The 21555-nt window shown below is 38.4% G+C and overlaps 1 long non-coding RNA gene across 1 annotated transcript; it reads right to left on the bottom strand.

The window, feature by feature from the left end:
* Positions 1-1008: 1008 nt before the first annotated feature.
* LOC149917285 (uncharacterized) lies at positions 1009-12691 on the bottom strand. The gene is made up of 5 exons (XR_016468361.1): positions 12619-12691; positions 11293-11441; positions 8543-8599; positions 2059-2142; positions 1009-1186 (listed from the first exon to the last, which is right to left on the bottom strand). It is a non-coding gene; the product is annotated as an uncharacterized LOC149917285 (long non-coding RNA).
* Between the last annotated feature and the right edge of the window lie 8864 nt (positions 12692-21555).

Here is a 21555-nt window from a genome sequence, read left to right on the forward strand (position 1 = left end):
TCTGATTTTCACTTGACACTGCATTTTCAGTGCTGAAAGTGCCTTGTAACCTTCAGCTTAGAGATACACATGCTAGGGCTGGCTGAAAATGTGTCAGAGCCCTGCTGGCTTCTGTCTGACTGAGTGGTGAGAGTGGGTGTTGCGGTGGAACAACTCATCTTTCCTTTGGAGCACAAGTGGAAGATCGTTGTTCTACATTTATTCTCTATAATTTATATAACACTTCAGTGTTATAATAAAAACATTGAGGAAAAGCTTTCGGGTTTCAAACTAGAGTATACAGACCTGATGCACACTTTACTGTCACTCTTTCAGTGTCAGAGTAAAGCCTCTAAACGATGTTTAAAAGTGTAAATATTATGCTTTCTCATAGTATCCATAGATCTCCACTTTCCTTTGTAAGTTAAATGTCAATCACAACCTCTGCCTATGAAGTCTTAGTGGAGAATTTCCAGGGAGGAATGGGTGTCAGGAGGATACTAAATGCAAAGGTCCAGAAATTACATTGCCTTTGCAGAATCTGTGTTCAGCAGTTAATGAGATGGAATTGGACAAACAGTAATGCAGGTCACTAGAGAAAACAAAAACACTTTTTCTCACCAAGATACCAGAGCTGTGATGTGTTTCCATTGGACACTTTTGAATCAAACATCTGTTACTTCTCCTCTTCCAAAGATCTGATGAATCCAGAACAGCCACATATTGCACACTCCTCTTCTAATTAAATTCTTTTAAGAAAGGCTAATGAAGCAGATGATTTGCAGAAAAATAGAATGCTCTGACACAGGTGAAGAGAGGACAGAGCACAGGTAAGTAGCTGTTCCCTTAGTAGGTAGTTCCCAGTGGGTAGCTGTTTGTACTTGACAAATCTGACTCAACTGATATTTGAAAAAAAAAAAAAAAAAAAAAAGCAACAGTGTTCTTTGTTGTGAGGGAAAAAAAAAGAAAGGGGGAGGAGGGGAGAAGACAGATTTTTTTTTTTTTAACATTTTCAATTCTCATCTGATTTAGACTACAGGGATTTCTGCTGCTGATACTAAAATTAACTCCAAATAACACAAAAGATTACCCCGCATTGAAAAGCATTTACATCACCTCACCCAAGTGGTGCATAGCATCAGAGGAGAGAAGCACTTCCGGGGCCAAGTCATAGGAGGAACTTCACAGAATCCAAACTGTAAGCTGTCTAGAAAGAAGAGTTCACAAACTTAGGTGGATGGGTATCTTTTGGTTAGTCTGCCCAAAGATGCTCATGCTTCTGAACAAACAAATCAGACCCAAAGCAGCAATGGCACCACAGTACCATGTACTGTTAACCCATTTGCTACTTCAATAAAGGACACAAATGCTAAGTGAAACTTTCAGTCTGACCGAACTAAAAGAAATAAAACAAGGAGAGAAAGGTAAATCATCCCCTTGAAAGCCTTATGGCAAGCAGTCAAACCAAGACTGAAGCCCACATATGACAGCTCTCTCTTCAGTGAGGGAGAGCTCAAAATAGGAAAAATACCTTGTGAGTACCTAACACTATCAAAGCATACCGTTAGCTCACGAGCAAGCAATTTATCAATGCTGCATTACTACACTCTGTAGAACTTGTCTACTGACAAAGCACATATCAGCATTAGAAAAACACCTGTCCTGAACAACAGTCCAGCACAGGAGAGGATCAGGCTCAAGAAGCAGGAATCACAAACGAACTGCAGCAGATCAACAAGCACAAAAAGACAAAGCATTTAATGCTACTTTTGCTGGTCTTCCAGCCCTGTTGCAATTATGCCACTCTTGCTGTAAATGCCAAGGAAGCAGTAAAACAGTACTTGGTTTACATTCAGAAAATTTAGGTTCATTTTCCATTGGTCAATGACAGATACTAAAAAACAAAAGTATTTAAATTTTGAAAAAACAGTACAGGTGGAAAAAAGGACATATACTATTTGAGGTTCCACACGCTTATCCTAGGAAGCAGCAAAACTGCTTCTAGTAAGTTCTTGCAATAACAGGCAAAGTATCATTGGGAATACCAATAACCATACATAGGAAAAAAAGTTGACTCACTTAGCTGTTGATGAGGTTCTCCATCACACTCCTTCTCAGGAAGCAGCCTTCATCCAGGAGACAGCCTCCCTTTGGAAGCTAGCTCTTAAATAAGGCAAGGGGAAATTAATTAAAAATTCTACAGCAGTTATATTGAAGTGTCTCAGCATCTATACAACACAATATTTCTTTTCAAATGATTTCCATCTAGTTTGACTTCTTGAACTGACATGACTAATTATGTTTTAACCTGAATATACGAGTTTTTGAAGAATATTATCTTACTATTAAAAAATGTTTTAAAAGCTATCTAAACATAATTACCCTAACGTTGATAGTAGAAACATTGACCCTTTTGCTTCAACCAGGAATTACAATGAACATCTGGCCTGCACTTTCATCTCCTAAATTAATAGTTTTTTGTTTTTTTTTTTTAACTTACGTGTTGGAGCTAATTGAAATTCTTCCTGGTCTGCTATGCAGATAATTATCTCAAACAATTCACAGACATAATACACATGCTCCCTGTTTTATGCTAGGCTGTACCATCATTATTTGCATTACTGTAATGTTTAAATGTCCTAAATGTCACTCTGGTTTTCATCTTCTAGGTGCTGCACCAACATATGGTTAGCAGTACTGTATCAATAAAGCTATTTTTAATGTTTAAATGCTCTGCTGTTTGGAGCTAACACACACACAAAGCATTGGATGAAAAGCAGAAAAGCCAATCCTTCCAAAGGAGGAACATAAAATTGAACAGATTTCATCCAAGATCATATACAGTGTCAAAGGAAAGAACCAATTCAAACATCATTTTTTACTTCTTCAAAAGCAGCTTAGCAGCTTCAGCTTAGGAAGTTTTCATCAATCCTTCTCCGAACCTCCCACTGCTCTGCAGTAACATTACAGCCTCAAGCAGTGGGGCTGCTAAGGAGAGGAGATCTCTGCTTGTTCATTACCCCATTACCTCAGCAACTTGTAAACACAACCTTTCAAGCAAGATGACTTTCTTCATAACCACCAGCCTCCTCCACCCTCGTTCCTAGCTATACTACCTGCAAGTCTACAACTCACGCGATACCAGTGCACAGAAAGTTAAAGATGATGGTGATTTATAATCAAAGAAAATTTTGCAAATAATTTGTTGATGGCACAGGTGAACAGCTTTCAAACAAGAACTTCTTGAATAATTGGACTGCAGTAGTCAAAACATGTTCTCATTTATTCATGCCAGTTGATCTGTCAGTAAACGAGCAACAGTGACATTATTTCCCGTTTGCCCTCAGTTAACAACTCTGGAATTGGCCAAGCTATTGTAGTTACTTTATGCTCAAATATGTTATGAAGTAGTGCTTTAGGATAAAAATTACTGATATCTACTCCTAATGAACAGCCAACTCAAAGGATTTTCTGTGTGTAAATTTATATAATTAATAATGTTATTCTCATATTTTTGTTTCAGAGGACCACAGAGCTCTTGCCAATTCATAAATCAGCTACAAGATCTGTTCCAGTTGGAAGATATTCAAGATGTAAGAAAAAGAAAATATCAAGTTTAAGGTCAGTGATATGCCACATTAAATATATATTAAAATGCATTAATCACATTAAATACTCCAGGAAACTTTATTGGTTATGCTCAACTTTCACACATACATACTATGTACATATGTATATACATACACATTTTCCCCAGCTCAATCCTCTGGCAGTATAACTGTAAAATCATTAAGATAGTGTATGTGCCTCATTCTTGAGTCTGATTGATATCACATGAACTCGGAAAGAAACAGGAACCTGTTTCTAATTAATAAAGACATAAAAGTGTTCACATCGCAGGAAAACCTAGATATCTTATTATACCCAGTCCTGTTCAGAGCCAATGTGGTTTTGTGATCTGTATGTTAAACTGGCATGGCCAAGTTTGATTACACACCAGCACAGCATCTGCAAGCCATTTACATACTTTCAAATGTCACAGTGATAAACACACACAGCTCTGTGACAATCTGAGAACTACGTCAGATGAATGAAGAGAAAGCATTCACAAATGAGTAGGTCTATTTATGAAGGAAACAATCATAGAATTCTTTAGACTGAAATTATGCAGGGGTAGGAATAGAAGAAGCCTAAAACATACTCCTAAGGACTTAGGCAGAAATTATATTTTGCTCTCTTTATCTCAAAAGTATCCCTGCCACATGCTTACTGTTGCTATATGTACTGTTCAGACATTATTGCTTGTCTATGGAAATATGTTTTGCTTTGAAGGTAAGTATCTCTCCTTACTTTAGATATCCCCTAAGGAGCAAGAAAAACATCCACTCCCAGATTTACATTCACACACTGCGGCCAACTCCAGTGTAGAGTCCTCGCAGTAGAATTACAGTTTGAAGTCTTTTGGAGTAACCTTAGGGTACTGGTAGCCTCTAATCTGCTTTTGTACATTCATATAAGCTCTAGAAAGGGACTAAAAGGATGTGGTGTAATTTATGAGGAATGTGTTGTGTTTGGACAAGCAGTCTACATTATGCACTTGGCTATTGTCAGCCTCTTTATATTATTTCTAAAGAGCAGAGTATTCAGTGCATATAAAAATACAGCAACTGTCTCCTTTGAAATAGAAAAATATGTATACTTGGAAGCAAAACATTAATCTGTCAGGCTACAAGTTATATTGATGTTCCTAACTTTCACATCAATGAGAACTGTAAGCTCACTCTTCAGAGATGACACCTCTTGCAAAGACAAGTGATCTCTGGACAGTTGCTATTTACTCAAAAGTTATAAGCATATCTTTAGATCTGACTTTACAGAACCTACACTCTTCAGTTCAAAGAGTCTCCACTCAGACCCAGAAGAGAAAAGTCAACCATAACCATAAGATATGCAGCCCACAGCTAGGTAGCAACTGTACATTCCAACCAAGCTCAGACCTGTTCTAATTTAGAGCAAAAGAAGTAAGGATGAAAGAAAGCCCTGACTAGCTCGAAGATTATGTGAACAAAAACAGCTGCAACTTCTTGCCACAAAATCTTCAGCAATTACAGCCTTCAGGCTTGGCCTGAATGTTGCAGGACAACCATGATAAAAGGGATGCGCTGCCTTCAAGCTTTTATGGGACTGGAAAAAGCAAAGGTATCATTTTTGTTCTGCCTGCTCTCTCATCTCTTTAATAGCCATGTATTACTATAAAGTGAATGTCACAGTGAGTTGGAACCTACTTTCAACATTTCTCTCACTTCTTGGAGGCAAAAATCTAACTGAGTGCAGTTTGCTGAAATGCTGCTGGGCACAAAGTGTCTGGAAGAAAAAAGAGCAACATAAACAGCAACAAAACAGGTTAAAAGTTGCATATATGAGCAAGGACATGCAATATGAATTAATGTTTCCCTTGATGTCCTGCAAATAACTACTCATTCTCTCAAATGACAAACTTCTGGGCACTTGGCCACATGACCGAATACAGGGATAAATCAATCAAGCCTGAAGATGCTCATGGAGCTAAGCAACCAAAGGTTTTATATGTTAGTGAGCACTAATAAACACATTCAAGAATCATGTATGTATGTTTCATATGTATAGGTATTTTGACAATTCAGCAAGGCAAATTGAAAGAGGATCTTGAGAACTGTAATTGGTCTCCTTGTTAGGAGTAAAAAATCAGCTGTAAAGACAAAGCAAACACAGAGCCCTTAAACCAAAAGGGTCAGAACTGAATTCAGAGTAGCATCACTGTTCTAGTGCACCTCCATAACATGCTCCACCATCAGGCTTGAGCCTGCATTACTAACTTCTGTTTTAACTACTTATAACAGATTGGAAGGGAAAACCTCCCAACAGGGATATATACTAATTTACTGAAAACCTGCAGGGACTCAGTAAAAACTGCAATACAATAAAACATGCCCTGGAATTTTCAGAAGACAAGCAGGATTCGATAGAAAACAGGTACTCCCAAGCCATCACTGTTGTTCTTTGCAAATGTTCAAGCTCTGTGGAAAAAAGCAACATTCTCATTTGTGAAGTGGATCCAATTTTTCAACTGGGCTGCTGTCCAAAGTCATATAACTTCCTCAATTAATTTCCCCATTTCAACTTCGTGGAAGTGGATTTTCTCCACTGACCAAATTTGTTATTTTGGTTATTCACCATTTCCAAAAGTACTGAAATGTTATTCACTTACATGGTGGAGGCTTTAAACCACAATTCTTCACAACACTGAGTTTACTTCATTTGCAACTGATCAAATTCTGTCAGCAGTGTGGAATTTTGTTCAGTTCTCAGTTCACTATTACGCAGTGATGGTTAAATTAATCATTTATGTGAACTTGAAAGCTTCAGAATTTTATTTTTAAGATGCTGTTCCCAGCTGCAGCCGATTCAGCTTTTTGCACACGGCACGATGATGCGTCTTAAACATGGCAGAATTCAGACAGCAGCTTTTTAAGTCTTTATTTCATACAAAGTCCCTCAGTCCTCTCTGCTGCTCTTCATGGCCCAGACATATTTCCTGGGCAATCACTAGATACACAACAATCTCAGTCACCATCAAGAACTGAAACAATTGAGCTAGCTGATATGCATAGATGACTTTCAAAAATCAGATGAAGCTTAACAGCATACTTTGCTGAGAAGTAATAGAAAATATAGCCTGACAAGTTGTGTGGCATTGTAAAGCTACTGCAGCATTTACAGAACTGATCTAACAAACCTAACAGTTCAACCAAACAATACTGAAGTAATGAAAACCAGTATAGCAATTCTAAATCAACTTCTTATGAAAAGTTAAGCTATTTGCCCCTTTACAAAAGCAACACATTGAGCTCTCAGATAACATCATTTAAAGATCAGAATAACATTGCATTATATTTTTAAAGAGACATTAATAGAGATATAGAATACATAACATATCCGTAAGAAGCTTGCTTGCACCTCTAAATCCTTGTTTGGGTCTTAAATTGGAAGATTATTTCGTGCTTTAAGCACATTTCTTCTGCATTTCATGAGGTAGGGGCTCTCTGCTGCTTGAGGAGGTTCTCTTTATAGAACGTTGAACAATGAGTTTGGAAAAGTTTTGACTGATAATAGCTTACACATGGTGTTACAGAGGAGTCTATTTTAAGTATCCTTCTTCTCTGAGAAGGGATTTTAAGGAGGTGCCATGTGTTCCAAACTTGCTGGCAACGTGTTGAGCTTTCTCAGAGCCTCTGGATCTCACTCTTGAGCTTGCTGTGGAAACATATGAGCCCACTCTAGCCCTTACTAACATTCAAAGACTGGTGGGAGTACATTTTATTTCCAACACATGTGAGGCTTGGAGAGTGCTCCAGTACTGGAGCATAACGAGCAATTCTAAAGAGGAATGCTAAAAAATATTTGTTTTTAGGTATATGGATAATAGAGCGCACTAGATAAATTTCATCCACATAGAAGTATAAATAACAAAACTGTCATCATTTCTGACTACTCCCCTCCTGAGTGTAGGAGTTTTTAAAACTTACCATACATTATTACAAGGAAATAGCAATTAGCTAGAAACATTCTGAAAAGGATTTGATCAATTATAGGGAAAAGAAGGAGCATGAAACCTTTTTATTAAGATGAGTCTTCATGTTTTCCTCACTTTTCATCAAGTCCTAATCTAAAAGATAACCTTAAAGGCACCATACTGAAGCACTGCCTTTCAGATAAGAAGTTCACATTTCCAAACATCACCTAGGATTCCAGGAATTATTCTTTCAGCAAGTAACAAGCAGTGAAGACAGAATGACCTTGCAACATTTCAGCCTTCTGAGAGCTATCTGCCAACTTAAATTTTACCTGAGATTTCTAAGATGTTGAAACATTTCTATTTAATTTCCTTTTCTAAACAATTGCACTAAATTCATGAAACTGTTTCTAATATTTGTCACACAGAAAGGTGAAATAAATCTTACCAATTTTAGCGATTACAAAAATTTCTGGGATCAAACTAAGATTATCCTTATCAAATTTTATAAGAAAAGGAGCATTCATTTGTAAACATCTATAGCTATGACAAATTGCTTGAAACAAACAAAAAGCATGCAGATGATTTTTTTCTTTTGTTTATGAGTTATCTCTAAAGTAAATGTTTTCAACAAATACATTACCAACACTGTTCACATACAAAATTAAGTTCTCACAATAACAAGACCACTAACAACTATCTGTCATATATGATTGACCACTCCACAAACCAGACAACAGCACTCCTGATTTCTGCACATCTACAGCTTCAGTAAAGGAAGCAACCTGAAGGAGTTCTAAGTGGCTGGATTGGGAAGGAAACAATGAACCAATCTACCTTCCTTTAATCATAAACCAGGTGCTTTGATTTCATGTACAGAGAAACAAAAATACACATACAGAAAAATAACTAAGATATTATCTGATTGACATTTTTCCTTTATAGACACATATGCTGATAGCTTTTTTGTAGTATTTGCTGACTTGTAAGTCATCTATTTGCTTTACTCACCTCGCAGGGCTTCTGACATCATGATCAAACATCAGTGTTTCATTAGATGATTCTTCACTGTGAAAAAAAAAAGACGGTGGTCACCAAAACAGCAAATTATATAAGTTACAAATTTTTTAAATTTAACTTCTTCAGTCTTTGCATGTTTTTTCCAAACATCAACCATGAATGAACTACAGGCTAATTCTGTAAATACAATGGGCCAAAGTTATCTCTAAGATAAATTAAATCCACTTGAACTTTATTGCAAAATAATGAAAAACACACGTGCATATCTATCTATCCCAAGGTCAATATTTCTGAAACTTCAGGACAAAGGAAGAATTAGTGGTGCCTTCTGTCTGATACAAATAAATGTTTTACTAAGAATTTAATATCTATGAATTCCTAATGCCAGTAAGCAAACAAATGAACAAACCCTAACAATTTAGCACTGGACAGTTCATAATATTAGCATCATTGTTTGCATTTATCAATACAGACAATCACGTTCCTCAGTCTTTTATGTTATGGGTGACTGTACTGCATTCATAGCAATAGCTTGCACGGGGAGCATCAAAACTCCCAGTAAAGGCAGGAACTTTGGTAGAATAGACTTGAGCTTTACATCATGGTCATGACATTACAAAGGACAAACATCTCAGTGTCTCACTGCAAGGTCCATGCTTTATTTTGTAAATAAGTATTTTTGCATTGTGATATTTCCCATACACTTATGGAAACTCCTGCTTGCTTCTCAGTAAAACTTTCATGTTATCTCCTGAGCAAGAATGTGCCTGAAATTCTTTTTAGCGTGTGGAACAATGGTATTTTGCAGACTTGGGGAATATCAAAGAGCCCACCCACTAACCCCTTTACCCTGATACTTCCATCTCCAGGAATTATGTTTACAAAGAAGTCGATTCTTTTCTCTGGAAGAAAGCAGAGACTGGATAAATGTTACCACCAGGGAGCATTTCATATTCTTTCTAAACAGCCCATTCAAGCTAGTGCCTGCAGATTCACAAAATGTAACTGCTATGCTAAGGAAAAACATATGCTTTCCATACAGAAACAATAAAAATGTTCCAAAACTGTCCTTCAAGATTCTTCCTTTTTCATTTGGGAGAACCATGTAGAACATGCCTGGCCCAACTGGTGCTGCATTGTTCCCTGCAGAACTCCAAAGCAGCTCCCTTCTCAGAGAGCTATGCTCATTACATCCTATCCCTCTTCTCTTTCCCAGGAAACGTTCCCTAATCCACAAAAACAGTTTGGAACACCATTGCTCTTTTCCTTTCCCTGCTTCCCCACCACATGAAATATGAGCACAAATAGGGAGCAGTCACACACCACATTTATCTCGAGCCCCTTTGTTACAAACCAGACAAGCTCATGGCCCAGCTGTGTCCTGTTGGAAGACAGCTGGGGTCTTGCACAGCTGGAAACATTGCACCTCAAAACCCAGCACCACAACTGATTATCTTCAAATCAACAACATCCTTACCCTAAATATATGAAACAGACAACTCTAAAACTAGCACTCGGAAAAATCTGTGACTGTCTTCTAGAAAAAAAAAGGTTTTATTGTTGTGCGTGCACTTTGTTTTTTAAATGAATAAAGATAAGTGACAATCAGATGGCTTCTGAAGAATCAAGAAATGGATTTACCAACTGAAAGTTGATTTGTAACTAAAACGACCTTGCATGGACCTTCATATATGAATGCTTACTTAAGAAGGTGGGATTATAGCCTGAAATACAATAGATACAAAAATTATACATAATGTTCTACACAGGAAAATACAAACTGAACACTTTAAACACAAAGGCATCCATCCTGATCTTGTTTCCTCACAAGAGGATGCTATGCATGCTTATGCATATCTTTTGGAGGATATAATTTTAGTACCTTGTGAGGAGTTTTGTGAATAGTCATACATAAATTTATTAAAAAAACCCACACATATTTAAGTGGAATACTGAGACTGTCAGTGTTCCCAGTGTATTCAAATTTTCCTGTATTGGGAGGAGGAAACAAGAAAGCCCAAAGGTTTGATTCCTTATAGTATTTTAAAAGTACTATAAGGTAGAAAAGCATAAGCCTCAGGTGTCAGCAGCAGGCACAACTGCATTTAAAAGGTTTTGTTTTATGAAGCAGTTTTGGCAAGGCTGCTACCTATTCTTTAAAGTAAACTACATTGCCCTGATGGAAAAATGGATCTTAACTGCTAATGCAGATGGAAGTCCTTCCTTCTACAGGAAGAGTTAGCTAGCTCAGGCATGTATATTATCACCATCAGCAAACGAGTTTCAGCGATGTTATTGAATCCTGTTACCAATTGTTATGCCTCACACAGGTCCCAAACCCCCTCATTTCCTAGAAGCATATGGATTAATTAGTCTCAGTGGCACTGGATAACACAGAGTCCTAACCCCCAAACATACAGAAAAACTTCAAAAAGATGCCTTCAATGAAAGTACATACTCCAAGTAAGAATAACACAAAATAGTTTGCAGAGCGTTTCCCCTCCCCCCCCCCCGCCACTACTATTAAGCCACTTCCACAATTTTTGACTGCATGAGATAATTTCTTGCATTTCCCAAAGCCAACAACTACGGGGCCAGGCTGGTATGTAAGGAAAGGACCCAAAGATTTTTGAGCCATCCATACTCTTTGTTGAATCAATTTTAAGACATGCTCTTTTAAACAAAAAAGAAACAGCAGAGGGAATAGGTAGTCAGGGAAAAAAAAGATGAGTACACGTTACTTTTTTCTTTAGCTTGTTTCTGGTGTGGGGCAGTGATCAGCACTGTGCTAACTACTGCCACATGCGGGTCCTGAGAAGCATCACATCCTGCAGCAGTGCTCTAATCACGAGGATGAGCACAGAGAGTTTTTGTCACCACTGGCTATTTTCTGTAAAAGAGGAACAGAGCTCTTTTGTTATCCAGAGACCTACATGAAGCTGGAAGTATCTTCTTCTTTCCTTTTCTAATGTTTCAGGAACAATTAACAAGAAGGTTGGGTTATAGTGTATAAGATGAAGCTTTGAGGTAAACTAACAAAGAGAAGAGCTTACAAGAGATACCAGGGCTGCATTTCTCCTATTTTAGCAAGTAGTACAGAGCATAAATCTCTGAACCTATGTGAAAACGCTATGTGTTACACTATTTCAAAGTCTGCTGCTTTATATCAATGTCCTGCAGTGACCTTTTCTTCTTCCCCATTCTTGACTGCCAAGAAGTCTGAATTTGGCCTTTTGCACATCCCAGAGGACTGTTACACAGGAAAAATAACTATAGTGTAGAAAAACAGGCCACTGACACTTAAGTCCTAAGTCAACATTAGAAAAGGAAGCTTTAGTCTGGTATATAGGTCAGCACAGTATTTGAATCATGAACATTGGGCAATTTGATTCATGGAGAGGGCTGGCTCAGAGTACAGCTGCTCTCAAGAAACCACAACACACAACTGTTCTGAGCAGCCAGGCTGCTCCACATGTAACACCTTAGAACCATTTACTGTTCCAAAGCCATGCGAGGATAGAACAGATCTGGTTTCACAGCAAGCAGAGCTTTGAGCTGCATCCAGTGATGAGAGATAAGTCATTGCTTCTGTTCTGAGACAAAGCAACACATACAGTAAGACTCAAGAACATTCCAAGCAGTTCTTATAACACAGCAAACTGGGGAACAGACTCAGATGTACAAAAGGAATCTAAATCTGGAGTCATAAAACCTGCAGTGTGACAGGCCTTCTGGTCACAGTTCTAAAGAAAAAAAAACGTATCTGCAAAACATAACAAGCTAAAGCATGCAATCCACGGTACTTCTATTGCATATCTGGTAGGACAGCTTGCATTGTACAGTGCTCCAGCTCTTTGCTAAAGCTTGTCCTAAAGCACAACAAAATCAAAGTCAGTCATTTACAAGACTCTGAATTGGTTTTGAGTCATGTCCTGTGTGAGATGACTTAAGCACCTGTAGCAATGGACAGACCAACGTACTGGGAAAGGCATTACAACAGAGGTACAATGACAGAAGGACCAGCACAATAGGAAGGTGCTACAAAGAAAGGGAAGAATATTGCTCACCTGTATCAGAAAATTCCAGGTTCAGAGGGGAAAGCTTCACCAAGGAGGGGTCTCCAGAAAGAGATCCTTCCCCAGTAGCAGTCAGCCCTTCAGTGAGGTCTAAGAGAGGTGCAGCCAGGCTGCACCTTTTCCAGTCACACAGCTGAATTGCCTTCACCTGTTCTCCCAGGGCTGACCAGGTTCTTTCCCCAGGTGCTCAATCAGGGGGTTCAAGCCGTGACTCAGTTCCCATGCAGCAGCACAACTGCCTAATAACAGTAAGTCACTAAAAACTCCTATGTGCTCAGGCCTGTGGAGAAAATCAAATGGCTTTGTCTTTTCTTTCACAAGAAGAAACCAAGGGTAATATTCTTGAAAAGGCATAAGCAACTGATAAATCTGAAGTGTCTTCTTTTACACACCTGATTCCTATCAATTTGCTTTCAAAAACTGGAATTTGAGTTATTGTGTGACAATGCTATAAAAAAAAAAAAAATGTAGCTTACATCCTACAGAAAAATTTTGAGACTTCTTAAAAATGAAAATTAAGGTTTTCACCTGTGTTGCCATACATGCTAAAAGTACAAGAGAGAGGTGAAAAATCATGAAAAGACATAACTCAGTATGATCAAACTTTCACTGTGTGCAGCACATAAAATAATGTTTCCCAGAATACAGCACGTTAACTCATTTCTACCCTGTAAGAGCACTATCTGAAATTATATCTGTTCCAGTACAGAACTGTGACTCTGCTCTGCAGAAACATAATGGCTGTTTTTTAATGTTGCTAACCAATGGCACACGACTTTCTTTTATCGCCTCTCTTATCTTCATCAAAACCAGAAAACACTGGTCTGAAAGCCATGCTCAAGAGAGAGTGCACATTTAGACCTCAAACAGCTCAAAGAACTGTCTCTTCATTGCAGTGTCAACATCAGTCTTCAAACATGACTGACATCTTGGTATAACAATTTACAAGTAAATTGTACTGCCTGCTTCCTTTCCCAGGAGGTGCTATGTGATTCAGGATTTGAGTTTGCTGTATCTTGTTTATATCACATATATTTCAATTCTCTTGATTGAAGGAAGTCCAGCCAGGAATGCTTGACTTGAATGGACTAATTCAGGTATAGTTATGGTTTGTTTGCTCGATTAGGACTGAATCCCACCTGTGAAGTACCGCTGGCATTCATTAAAATAAAAAAAATACCTTCCCTTCAGCACATAATGCAGTCTCCCCATAGCCTACTGTATTTGAGCAACTGACCAGATGAGAACTTTGTGTCTAAGAATGCCAAGAACATTGGAAAAAAAATATCTATTTACGGTTATTGCCTCTGCTGCAGTACAACCTATCAAACTACTTACCAGGAATCATGGATGTTACTCTGAAAAAATCCTTCCATGGGATTCTTTACTATGCATCATCTCAATCACATTAAGTGAAAATCACAGGTAAAAGGTTAGTTAGGGCTTCATTAGATGACATAGAACAACCAGATCCCCCAAAAGCCAAATACATGCCTTGAAAGCATGTACCAAGGCAGTACCAATACTGGAGGCAGACTGTGGTCGGACAGAAAATATGAAGCAGTGCACAATCACAATAACATACAGCTGTTCTTTAGGAATTTGACTATACCTAAGAGCTAAGCATAAGGAAGATAGGTAAAGTGAAACAAAGCTTTAAAGGGTATGATTATTTTGCCATGTCATGCATTTACACATGCTTTCTGGCCCTTCTGAACAATTCATGCCTTTTGACACAAGGACTTCCTTTGGCATCCCATTCAAAAAAACCATGTAACAAAAACCTGCCTAATGATGCCTACACACAGCTCTACAGTGCAGTTTAAGAATTCCAGCAAGTCCATCTCAGTATAATATCAATCACTCAGTAGCTTGCACACTGTCTGAAGATACTCCATACAGCACACTCTGCTCTTGCCTTGGAGAACAAAAAAAAAAAAAAAAAGGAAGAATTACAAATCCAAATCTCTCCCCAATGAAAATACTTCTATTCTTCTTTCACTTTCTTGGCGTCATTCTCATTTGCACTGGTAAAAGTCACCATTAAAAACACTGGGATGGAGTAAGGCACTGAGAATCTTTGATATGCGTTTAGGGCCAGACACTCAAATGTCCACTGGAAATGGAAAAGATGGAATACAAAAGCTAAAACAAAAGAACAAGCAAATAAGCATAAGAAATTAACTGATTCTGCTACAGCAAATCATTGGACTGATGTGCAAATGCATGTGGTTGATACATACCAGAGATCCCCAAATGAGAAATGGTATGCAAATAAAACATGACTCAAAATACCGCATGCTAAAATGACAGGATATGTGTGACTTCAACCCTGTGAATATCAACCAGGAAGCACTGCAACATTTAGAACTGTGATGGCAGAAGTTACAAGGTTATACAGTGATTTACTTTGTGAAGTATGTCGGATGCAGCATTTAGAAAAAAATTCAGGAAAACATTTCCAGATGTCTTCACCAATAACCAGGACTATCAGCTTCAGAACATCCGAAGTGACATGACCAAGTCACTTCCCTTCAGTACCCATACGTGCAATTACTGTGCACTCAGTCAAGGCACACTGCAATATGATGTCAAGACTTCAAGAAAAAATGAAAGAGAAATGTGGGCAAGGAAAATGGAAACATGTGGAAATGTGTGTATGGATTTCACACCAGTCCCATTCAGGACTAACTGAGGAACATGGAGATCTGACACACACCTGGGAGAGGCATATATAATCTGGATAAAATCTCCACAATAGTTCTTCAAATCAATTAGTGAGAATGTGAAAATGGCAAAACAATTCCATATGATGCTGTTCACAAAGAAAACAGGAAACGTAGTCCACTAGGGGGAAATACAGAAGATCACTAAAACAGGCAGCCTGTTGTGAATGTAAACAAGAATTTAAAGGAGATGAGAAAAGGATTTCAAATTCCCCCACACTCTCTTACAAACAACAAAGTGCAGCAAACCAGCTAGACAAACAAGTACAACACTGAAATTTTGGAGAAAATTTAAATGACTTTTAACAGAGGTCAGCAGAAAACAGTATCCAGCCAGAACACTGGAGAGGGTCTCCATGATTTTATTTTGCTCAGTTATTCGAAACATACTTCCCTCCTTGGGGCTGCTACAGCTTCTGTTCTGAAAAGTCAGAGTTTCCTCTTTACTTGAATCTCACATTACCAACAACCTTTGGTCCCCTTCCTCTATTCCTGCTATTATAATTTCAGTTTTTGCCAGAAGAAGCCATTAGATGACTTAAGGGAATCTCCGGTACAACGCAAGGACTGCGTTTCCTCCTGCCACCCCTGCCTGAAATCCACACACTTCAGTGAAATAAAAGCAAGAAGCTGCAAAACGCAGGAGACCCTCATACCTCAGGGTCTCCTGTGCCTCAGGAGACCTCAGGGTCTCGAGCTGTGCCCAAGGACACTGTACTGGAAGAAAACTAACTGGGACAGACACGCTGATGATTTCAAGAGGAATGACAGCCTTCACTGCAGAGAAAGATAATGAACCTTATCAATCTGGCTTTCAAAAGAAATCTCCTTTACAATCCAGGAACTGGAACTATAACCCAAAACATGTGAGAACGACCTATCAGAAAGAATCTGGCTTTTTTTTTCCTCAGAAGTCTATAATATCAGCAGTGGAAAAACTTTTCCATCCCTAACTCCTGGTGAAAGAATAAAAAACAAGCAAACAAAAAAGGAGCACCACAATGTGAAGGATAACAAAAAAACACCCTCCCTTAAAACACAAATCACAATACCAAAAGTTTTATTATAATTACTGTTTTAATGCAGAGCTCTCTGTTGAGACAAAGATGAAGGCCGACATGAATTTGGACTTAAAATATCACCCATTGATTTGCTTCTAAAACTGCACTACAGTGTTAAGTTTTAAGCATATCCGCAATGTAACAGTTTGGAATCCAAGCCACAGTGAGTTTACCACCTTTACAAGTACTTGCACAAATGTTTTACCCTCCTCTGAGACCAAGAGCTGGAACATGATAGCAAGAGTGCAATCACGCAGCTTAATTCTCTCAATGCTGGATTGCACCATGCTTGAATGACAGCAGCAGGAATTATGTCTTTTGAAAGTACTTCTCAGCAGAAGTAAAACAGAAATCCTAACCCTTGCCAACAGACACTGCACACTATACCTAGAGGATTAGTGATTTCTTACGGGTTTGTAAGGCAGAAGCTGTGGGAGCAAAAAATAAGAAAAAGGCTTTTAAAAAACATTTTGTTCTACCTATGAAAATACCTGCTACCTCAGAAAACAGCTGGCTTAATGCTAATGACAGAAGCATAGGGAACAAGCTCTCAGCTCAGAGGGTGCTGCCACAGGGGCTTTGGCCTCAAGTGGAGATAGAAGTTACGCTGATAGTAATTAAAAAGCACAAAGTACCTGGCTGAGCTCATTACGAGTCTTCATAATATATGTACTTTGAACATAAAAGAAATGAGATTTCAAGCAGATGTCAATCCAGGATGACCACTTATGACTCAACTTCCACCCTGATCAAGCAAGCAGAGATTAAATCTTCACTTGTTCAATGGTCAATGCCTTGCACGACATGAGTTATGGGCTACACAAATTCACTTCCATTAGCTTGTTCTTCATTTCATACTGCAGTTCCTCAACTATCTTTCCCCCAAAAATAAATAAAAATCCCAAATCATTACTCATATTCTCAATTTATAAGACTATATATACATTAAATAAAAAAGAAACAACAAAGAACATCAGAAGTACTGACCTGGCTGTACTACAGGAAGGAGGGTAGAAGACTCCAAACCAGCATAACACCAGGGAGCACAAACTACCATGCTAACAGACCCATGGGCTTTAACAAGAATACTCACATGCTCAAATTGCACCACTGAAGCTTTAGGTCTCCAGATTGAACAGCTGGTACTTAAGTTATGGACACTGCACATGCCAAGTGGTTTCAGAAAATTAAAAGAGGGATTATCAAGGTATTCCTTCTCCTCCTCCCAACCTTTTTCATTCTTGATTTCTAAGATTCTGCTAGTTTCTAATTATCATAAGGCAGAGACAGCCCAGCTGCTCTGATTTACTGTAACTTTACCTGGGCAGTTTTGCAAACATACTGTGAAATCTCTGCAACCTTACATTTGGACTTCAGTTCCTATTTTGGAAATCCAAACAGTTCCCTCATGCACAAATCAGAGTACAAGAATAGCTTATTATATAAAAGGTTACTGTCAAATGCAACATATAATCTAGACAAACGTTAAGTCCACACTTGCCTCTTACACACACTAAATCTCATCCTTGAGGCAAAGGGCTATGTCCTTGCTGAGACACCATCTCCTCTGCCAGGTGCAATGGTTAGCAGATCAGAGATAGAAGATTTCCAACACCAAAACATTAGATTTGTCCATGTGGACAAACTTGACCTGACAGCCTGACAGCCCTTTGACCCGACCTTGCTTACGTGTACTTCGCTTGTCCTGCTCACATCACTCAGTTCCTGAACACTGTGAAACAAAACTCGTTATGAAGAGTCCTGTTCTGTGACAGAAGAGGGAGAAAATGGCACACAAGGGAAACTACAACACAACTAATTTGAACTCTCCTGCATTTCTGAGGGAGTCACTCCAAAGGCAGCAAAAAAGCTGCCATTCCTCCCATTAAAGCTCACAACAATCTTCCCACCAACTTCAATAGCTTACTACGAAAAAGCATACATCATTTAACTATGTTTGAGAGACATAGTTGAGGAGTGTTTTCAACAGTGCTACAGCTGTACAGTGACTTATTCAACACCCCTATACAGCAGGATTGTGAGAAAAATGAAAGAATAGCACATCAACAGTGGAAAAGGTGAAAGATAAGGAAGTATATCCCTACAACATATTGTGGACAGTACTCACCGTGCAACTCCATTTAGGCCAGCTGCTTTTCCCTTAGAAGAATGAATGCACAGCTATACAGGCAATGCTCAGTTTGCTAACAGCTAAATACCTCTTCCTGTGCTTGGTGCAGCGCTTATAAGCCAAGGCTTCAGATCCACACGTGAAAGAGGAATAAAAACAGAAACATTCCTCTAGCACGTGCTTGTATCCCAACCCGTGCAAGCCAGAGACATGATGTGCACACAGCCTGCAAAGAATCTAAATGGCCCCCAACCTGCAGCCAATGTTGCTGGAGCACATCAGACAGAAAACAAGTTTAACCACAACACAACTGAAGGGAAATACTGAACTCACTCACTTTTGAAGGGCAAACAATTGATTTTTACTACTGAGCAATTTTGCGCTGCTAAGACTTGAAAATAACCAAGTATTTTCCTGTAAAGATAAGGTTACACTTGAACATGCCTTGTAGACTGAAAAAAGCTGAATGTAGACTCCAAATTAATCAGGACAACACTAGGAAAAGAATCAAAATCAACATGATAAACATACTTTAAAACATGAATACAAAACTAAGGTTTGCTGCGTCAGACACTGAGGCGCCTGAATGAATTCACATCTACAACTCATCTTTCGTGCTATGAAATTGCCACTTCCAAATAGGTTGGCACTGCACAGAGAGATGATGCTATGGCTGACTCAGGATGAAAGCCCGTAAGAACATCAAGACTAATGTTCTTAAATCTAAATGACTTAAACAGCACTCAAATGGGAATAAGCACCTCTACCATTTTATCCTTTATCCCGCTTACTTTCATTAACATTAGCCACTTCCCAGCCGTGTAACCAAGGCCATCTACTGGTGAGTGAGATGTGCAAATTAATGGGGCTTTGTTGGCCAGAGTTAATTGACACTCGTCAAAACCTAGCTGGATTTGAATTGAAAATGTACCAAGCAGCTGTTTACAGTTGAGCAGTGACAGTAACAGGAAACATGTCCACAGTTTCTGATGAAAGTATAGTCTTCCCAAACCCTGTACGAACCTAAAGAAGCACCATTTTACTCAGCGAGAAGAATGTGGTATTTTACATCTCACAGTTCAGTCCTAGTCCAGACAACTTGTAACCTCAATGCTCTGTGTAAAATGAATCAGTAACTTCAGCCTGGCTAACAGGTATGGATTTTACTCTAAAACTCACTAACAAACCTAGTAACACTGTTTTCAAGAATTACTACAGCCCGCGTGAAAAAGTCTGCAAATATTCTAGATTTGTATGTATAGGATGCATAGACTGTAAAGCACAACTACAATTGCCCATGACTTACAGCAGCAAAAGTGGAAGTCAGAAAAGGAGATGGAAGGCAAATAAAGCACACTCAAATTCAAACATACTTCTAAAGTGAAGTCTAAGACAAGATTAGCAAGATAATTTAGGAGCAAGAATGCATGCTGTGACACAGAAGCCCACAGTATTCTAGTGATCCCTTTCAGCATTTCTGGGGCAGTACATTCATTCTTCAATATACATTTATTCTTTTTAAGTCAAGAACTAACCCTGGATTTACTTTATTTTCCCCTTATTTTTGGCAGGAAGCATAGCAAAACCACACACAGCATGGTACGTGTACTTCTTTAGAATGTCTATTGCTTATTTCTAAATCAGGAAAATATCTCTAGCAAAGCATCTTTCATTCTTTTTAAAGTTTTGTAACACAAATTATTTGTATCAGTTTTGGGTAAGTTGTTCAAATGGCATCACTGGAAATCGCTGAAGTAAAGGACGATATTCTTCCCCAACTTTGACTGTAAGTCTTGGATCAGAACTACGTAGAACAACCCCATATCCCTTTAGCCATGAGAACTTGGGACAGTCTTTATAGTATCTACCAACGTATTCACTAGGAGTTAGCTTGAATACACAATTCCATTTTGTACCTTAGAGTGGTTGGAGTAGCTACATTTAGGCTGGCAATGCAAAACCAGGAGGTTTATTTATTTGTTTATTTCCACCTTGAACAACATAAAAGAGAAGTATTTCCACACCACCCAATGAATAATACTGGTTTAAGCCTTGCAATGAACATGCTCTTATCAGAGATTTTCAGACGAAGAAAAAATTTAGAAGTTTAAGACAACTGCAGTATTGGATACCAATATATTCCAAATGACTAGAGATAATGTAAAAGCATATTTCAAAACCAGCTATAGTTAAAAGAGTGGAAAATTCCCCACTGACAACTAAAAAAATTAAAGAGCTCAAAGACCACTGGCATTCTCCCTGTCACATTACCACAGATCTCTATCTCAATTCCGATTAGAAAGAAATGCAAAAGCTTGGTATAGTCATAATATTCACTGATACCTGTTCCATGCAGAATCAGCATTCTTAATATATAACTCATGCAACTCATCATAACTCAGGCAATAATAAGCACTAAAAGTCCAGAGAAGTGCCTGTACTTTTCAGCACAGTACTAAGGCAGCAAATAAGTCTTATCATCATAGTTCTAACACTGACTAATTCATTCTTTTATGAAAAAGAAATGTTTACTTCAGGAACGAGAGCAATGGAACAGAGGCTACAGACTATGATTTGCATTACAAACTCATATCATTTGATTAATTCTGTAAGAAATACTTATCTTGCTTGACCTTAGTTGTGATCTATGAGAAAAATACATTCATCAAATCCTCAGTCCCTTCAAATGTACTCAATTTCATCTCACGATCACAGAAAACCAACCGAGAAGTCATTATTCTTTGTTATGCCAAAACATGGAGAAAGTCTTAAGAAAAGAGTATCACATTACGTAACATGTAATATATATAATAAATAATATATCCCAATTCTGAAAACCAGTTTTGCCGTAATGCAAAGTAGGGTCAGGAAGTCGAGTTCATCAGATCCTTGTGGATGTGATCAACAAAATAACTCCTAGACCCCACCAACCAGCAAAAAGGAAACACAAGCTATTTATGCGTTGTGGATTTCTGGACAGTGCATGCACTGGATTACAGTCTGACCGTAA

This window comes from Phasianus colchicus, chromosome 7 (assembly GCF_987193195.1).
Source record: "Phasianus colchicus chromosome 7, bPhaCol1.hap1.1, whole genome shotgun sequence".
In the NCBI taxonomy this organism is placed as follows: domain Eukaryota; kingdom Metazoa; phylum Chordata; class Aves; order Galliformes; family Phasianidae; genus Phasianus; species Phasianus colchicus.